This window comes from Ptychodera flava, chromosome 4 (assembly GCF_041260155.1).
Source record: "Ptychodera flava strain L36383 chromosome 4, AS_Pfla_20210202, whole genome shotgun sequence".
NCBI classification, from domain to species: Eukaryota; Metazoa; Hemichordata; class Enteropneusta; family Ptychoderidae; genus Ptychodera; species Ptychodera flava.
Genome location: NC_091931.1, coordinates 48,838,975 through 48,845,488, shown reverse-complemented (window position 1 = coordinate 48,845,488; position 6,514 = coordinate 48,838,975). Strand labels below are relative to the sequence as shown.

At 38.4% G+C, this 6,514-nt stretch overlaps 1 long non-coding RNA gene across 1 annotated transcript; it reads left to right on the top strand.

Annotated features, from left to right (window-relative positions):
- The first annotated feature begins 2,899 nt into the window (after nt 1–2,899).
- LOC139130549 (uncharacterized) lies at nt 2,900–5,699 on the top strand. The gene is made up of 4 exons (XR_011551913.1): nt 2,900–3,028; nt 3,213–3,289; nt 3,425–3,623; nt 5,544–5,699. It is a non-coding gene; the product is annotated as an uncharacterized lncRNA (long non-coding RNA).
- Nucleotides 5,700–6,514: the final 815 nt, after the last annotated feature.

Below are 6,514 nucleotides of genomic sequence, written 5' to 3'. Positions count from 1 at the left end.
GATAAAATGTCGTTTAGCAAATTAGCTTTACCCTTGGTGACTGATCGTTTCTCTCGCTGCTCGATCGCCAGAAATGACTACATATGTTCTCCTCCATATACCATGGATCTATTTTTTACATCCATGCATATATTAGCCTCAGGGCATTATACCGTTCCATTCATTTGACTTCGTAAATCCGAAATTGCAACAACGGAAACGTCTGTATTCCATAGTGGCATATATTCTTCACTTTCAAGAAATTTGAAACAATTAAAAATTGCCTCTTTTCTTTCCTCCCGACCCCCATTAAATCAAACAAGTCGTCGCCGGCTGCTTGAAATGGCCAGGTCGCTTCGCAGACGCAATCATGAATAAGGTAATACACAATAGACGAATCACAGGATCCGACATTTGACGATAGTGGACAAAAACCAATCAGATGACGCGACGCATCAATGTCAATCAATTTGATTAGACAATTAGATCATAGATATCTGACTCTGAGTGAAGCTTTCGTATGCGGAAGTAAGTTAGCGAGGCAAGTTCGCGTTATAGATTCGCGCTTAATTGAAGCGTAAATCACATTTTCACATGTAACTTTTTATAATTCTGTGTAAAACCCGATCATACAGGGTAAAATAAAGGATCAGTGTTTGTTTTCAACCGGCGTTCCCCGTCGTCAAGCGGCGAAAAATCGCCGCCTGACGGCTGTTAATGAAAGCCCTGATGAATCTAAATGTTGTAAACAAGATCACCGTGCAGTCGCCTCTCAACATGCATAATTACGCTAGATAGCATCATTTGTGACGGTTGTTTCATTGAATCTTTATACTTTAAATTGTGTTTAAGCTCTTTCATATCACATTGTCATTTAGTTACTTGATAGTTTCATGTATGAGACACTTGTGATCCTTACTGTGTTGTTGTGATGAGAGGACGACAAATAAACTCTGTGGTGTGACCTCGAATGACCGAAGTAAAAACAGCGTCTGCGGGGCAGTAACCAGCCTATTTTCAGACTCTGTAAGTTGGTTTTTTATGTTGCTTATTGTCAATTTCTTTAAAAGTCAGACAAACTACCTAATGTCACAAATCGACATCCATAGGGATATGAAATAGAATGAAAAGCCAAATAGGTCTTTTCTATCACGGATATATAAGTCTACCTTTATGTATGGCGTACAGAAAGCTATCTGCAATTTTCCATCAACGGAATCGTCAATGTCGTTGAGGGGGCGGAGGATTTTTAACGGCATAGAATAATTACCCTCACAAGATTTAGGAGCCGTCGATCATAAAATCTGACACACTAGAAAAGTAATTCCTTAGTTTAGGAGAGAAGTGAGTAAGACCCCAAAACGTTGTGAGTGCTTCAAAATAGCAATAAGCATTCTAGATCTGCTGTAACAGAAAATAAATATAAATCAATACAACCATAACAATCACGATATTTTAATTGCAATACATGAAATCTCTAACATTCCTGACCTCGAGTAATAGACCTGTCTGTCGGACAATTATGAAACGCGTCTTTTTTGACACGTTTCGATACATTTGTTCCGGAAAAAGTCACATGATAAAAAGATCGATATTTTCAAGACTCTTTTCGACGTTCTCATGTATTTGTGTCCTGCCATGAAGAAAATCACACCTATTCGTGGTCAAACCACTCTTTTAGTTACGTTGAAAAAGTGTAAACATGTAACGTTTGGTTATCTATATTTCATGTGTAAATTTTGCACAAGTTTGAGTTCTAGACAGGTTAGTATTCAAGTTCCCATCCATAGTAGAGAACACAGCTTTCTTGAAACCGATTTCGCATTGGGGAATTTCGTTTTGAGGGAGGAGGGGGTTGACACTCGTTTCCAGAGCGTCAACTTGTATGATCGACGACCCCCCCCCCCCTTCGCAAAACAAGCAGTGTGATCATAACAAGTACAGAAAGCACGTTAAAGTAGTTCGCAATTTCAAGACTCAAACTTTTGCCGAAATTTTCCTCAAGGATCTAGACACCATGCCATTCTGACAACATCCACAATTAAGTATCTGTGCAAATAACTTTTCATCACATTCAAGTAATACTATTCATGTGCAATATTGTGCGATCGATAAAATGAAAATTGAGAATGAATAGCAGCATAGATTACCATTAATGGCTTTATTGACATAGAGGAAGCATTGATCTGTAGTATTGTTTCTGTCACTAACGCTCAACGTTCACAAGCATATGCAATACCTTCGATATTACTATGCCCGCAATTGGTAGCAAAAATCTACCTCGGAGAAAAAAACAATTTTCATAAAAAATTGTTTGTCTGAAAGTCAGATGAAATCCTGGTTTAAAAATTGCACGTCTTGAAGTCAACTCCACAGCCATCGACTCGGATCATTGACAATTGATCTGTCTTGGATAATACAGTGAGAATTTGACAAACGTGAGTGTGAAAATATCGGAACTATGGATAGGCATTTAATCTTTGGCATTCCCTGCAACACGATTAGTTGAATTAAGCATAGTTCCCGTAGGTCTGCTCGAGGGTGGATGACTGTAACAATTGAGTTCTCGATATCAAATACGATTTGATGCGTACACTGCATGTGACGATGTAAACTTTCTGGATTGCGCCCTCATCGAAATTGGTACAACTAGATGAACATTCACGTAGCATTTTGTTATTAATTGTAAATATGACATGAAAGAGGTTGACTTGAAATGGCCAGTTCCGCGGTTCCTATAATATTCAGTACTCCGTGCAATAATATCAACACGCGACGACAACAATGAATCGAGCAATCAGCATAACATAATTCTTTAATAACATCAGAAAATTCCTCTTAATATCGACAGTTAATAAAAAAATTGAAATTAGCGTGCGTTGATATTTTACGGACCGCAATTTAATTATCTACAGTTACAGGAGAGTAGAGACGCAACACGAACTTCATAAGGTTCTCACGCATGTCCAGCAATAAATAGAACTGAGGTACCTGACTGTTCATATTAACGAACAGTCTCACAGACACAAAGTTCCTAACATCGAGATTGGTAATAACATCATTAATATTTTTGTCTTGATACTTTTCAAGACTTTCTCAGAGTTAAACGCGCAGGGCAAGGCAACCATACTCTTGTATTGCTTCTAACCATTTTTTTTAGTTTCAAGTCAAAATCATTGCATGGATAAGTCACACAGAATATTCACTGGAGTTTTCTCTCTTCAAATTTTCAGCTTTCCGTCTTCAATCATGAAGGGTGTCTTCATATTGGCAGTACTCTGCATTGTCGTGGTATCAGTCGACTGTTTCTGTGAGTATAAATGTCTACTTGTTAATATAAGTTACAATACAATATGTCGTGGCAACCTAGCATCGCCAAGTTGAATAATTACACAGTGTATGCTAGAAGTATGTTCATCCCTTTTTATTATCTTTTTTTGTCTAGGTGACTTTCGAAACACACCAGTTGAGATCTCCATCGACATGACTCCATCAAAACGAGCGGAACGGTTCCTCCTGAAAGGTTTGATGGGCATGAACAGTGAAGGTGTTGAACCTGCCAACTGTCCATGCAATAATTTCTATTGTTGCTCCGTGCTTGGACCTGATATTTGTACATCTGGTTGCCCAAGCGAACCGTAAAGGTACTTATTACTTTGTTCCTTAGTTTGCTACGATAGCGGAGTTTTCTCTCGACTGCGCAAATTGCGCATTTCGAGCCATTTTCTGTCCTTTAAAAGTTACAGACAGCGCAAAAATGGCACACAAAATACAGGAAGCAAATAGCCCATATGATGGTGATCCAAGCATAGAGTGTAGTGACCTGTGAATTTGCTGTTGTTTCTGTCCCCTAAAATGTCAAGTCTGCCCCCTGGTTTTCAACTGAGACACAGCTCATTGGCATCAAAACTAGAGAGACAGGCATACACATCAAAAAGACTCGTTAGGACTTTAAAAAAGGTCTACCGTCGATATGACGACATCATGGCCAAATATGACACCTCGGTCACTCAAATGATTAGCGACAGTAATCGATTAGCGATTGTAAATCACAAATGTCCCATGGACCTGGTAATGTATTACCTTGAATGGAAATGATTATTGGACCAGTTTAATGTCATTTTCATGAATGGGGCAGAAATTGCCGGCTTCAGTGAAAATGCAGAGAAAACACTACGATAGTACAAAATAGTCCAAAGTAATCTCTTGATGATTTCTCATTGTTTTTGTAATTTTCTAACATTTTGACGGATATTACTAGTGCATTCACTTTTTAGACAGGAACACCGCAAGTCGCGCACACGTAAGCCACGTTGGAAAGCCGAGTGTTCGGTATACCGAAATGTTTAATGAAGTTGACTACGAAACGGTAGTTGACAAGACAGAATATAGAAAAGGTTAATAATGTTAAGTCCCAAAAAATATAACATGGCTTCTTGAACAAGAATCAACAAGTCGAGATTTATTGTTTCATTTTGAGGTTGTCATGGAAAAGCACAAATTTTCACATTCAACAACCGTTCATATACTTTGGTTTTCACTCACTTAGTTTTTGCAGAGTCATAACGTTAAAGTTTGATTAAAACAGAAATAATGTCAAATAATGTTTTAACGGTATATCAAGTTTTTGGTAGGTGTCCCGGTGTTGCAATATATTTTTATCATTTTCCTCTAATAATCGTATTTTGACTGTGATGAATCAGCAAAAACTTAATTGAGCGAAACCAAGAATACATGAGTGGGTTCATTCATAAAAAGCGTTAGCGGCGATGTTCAATCCCTGATTCTCGTATTTGTTCCTTTTTGGCATGAACTTTATAAATTGTGTGTTGAACGTCATCAATAAAGCCCATGTCAGCTAGGGACTTATGGTCCTTTGCTCTCCTTTGAAAGTTGTGTCGATGTAAATAATGTGTTCGGACACGAATCTGATCAACAGCTTGCCCTTTTAAAGATCGGTTGCTTGGTAACAGGGTTAGCCGGCTAGGAAATAAAAGTGTCGTGTTAGCTCTGCCCTGTCATCATAGTACAATTATGCTCTGTGCCATCCAGGGAGTCAAATTGAAAACATTTTACAAAAACAGGCCTCAATGGTTTTTGGACCGTGACCAAAACGAAAGTGAGTTAATCTGCAATAAACAATTACATTTGCCAGCGCAATAAACTTCAAAATGTTGTCCATGAAATCAGTAATTTACTAGCTTTTAACACAGAGGAACATAGACAGTCTATGTTTCTCTGTACTTTTAACAAGGGTTGGTTTCAATGTTTTCTCCCCTCAAATGCATACATGAGCAGTATATATACCACTGCAAAACAAAATAATGGATGACCATAACTGGCATACCGGTCCGTTTCGAATTATTCTCTATAGGTTGCACAACCGTCTCTGTCTATCTGTCTGTCTGTCTGTCTGTCTGTCTCTGTCTCTCTGTCTCTCTCTCTGTCTCTCTCTCATTTAACACACAGTAAAATATCTTCTTCCCAAGCAATCATCAAAATATTTCCTTTTTCGAATAATAACTAGCTGTTAATGAAATATACGATCATCAATTACTTTGCAGACACCAAATGAAGAGCGTCGAGAAGGTAAAGGCGTCCCCGTGATCCGTTTATCTACAGTCGTTGGATTTGCAGCTGAATGTTATTGCATTTGTTATTGGTACATGTAAGATCAAAGAAACTCCTACGGGAATAAATAAAATGGCATATAAACAATATTTGTAAGTCTCTGTCATATGTAATTCCGACTTTTGCAGTAAAACGAAGACGAAAATAGCTCAAATGAACATGAAACGGGTGATGGATTCATGAGAGAAAATGCCGAGAGAGTTTGACCGGTTGACCTCGCTGTTAATTTTATGCAGGAAATTACAATAACAATGCTTGGTCGAATGACGCAGTGCCTTGAGGGTTGGATCACCAGTGGTATATGGGAGGAGTACCTTCCCGATGGTGATAAGTAATGCAGATTACCGTCGCCTAGGTGACTGGCGTATACGCGTGCCAAAAGACACCTATGGTTGATTTCCTGTTGACCAGTCGGATGGCAGAGTTGCAAATACCTGGACTGAACCATTTGGTTTTTTGTGGGTGTCGGTGGTACTTTGACAATATAAGTAAAAATGCACATATATTGAGTTTATTGTCTTGTTTATGAGCGGCCAGTATTTCCAACAGCATAAATTATGTGCATTTGCCCTTGAAGGAATAAATAATTTTCGAATAAAACATCGCGAATGTAACTACATTCCTTAAGCTCGACGTACACTTAAGTGCCCCAAAGAACCATGAAATCGCCCGACTTTCGATTGAAGAGATGAGTTTTGCCAAACCGCGTATACAGAAAAGTGGCAGATGACTTTAGTTTTAGAATCATAGACAGTATAGCGAGATGTAAAAAATGTGAAACAGGCTCCCCACCTAACTATCCTAAATGTTTTTGTGTCGAGTTTGTGTTTGATTCGTTTCGAAAATGTGTTCCTACATTCTTATCCGATTGTTTGTGTTAATGAAATGTTTGTTTCGCTTTGGA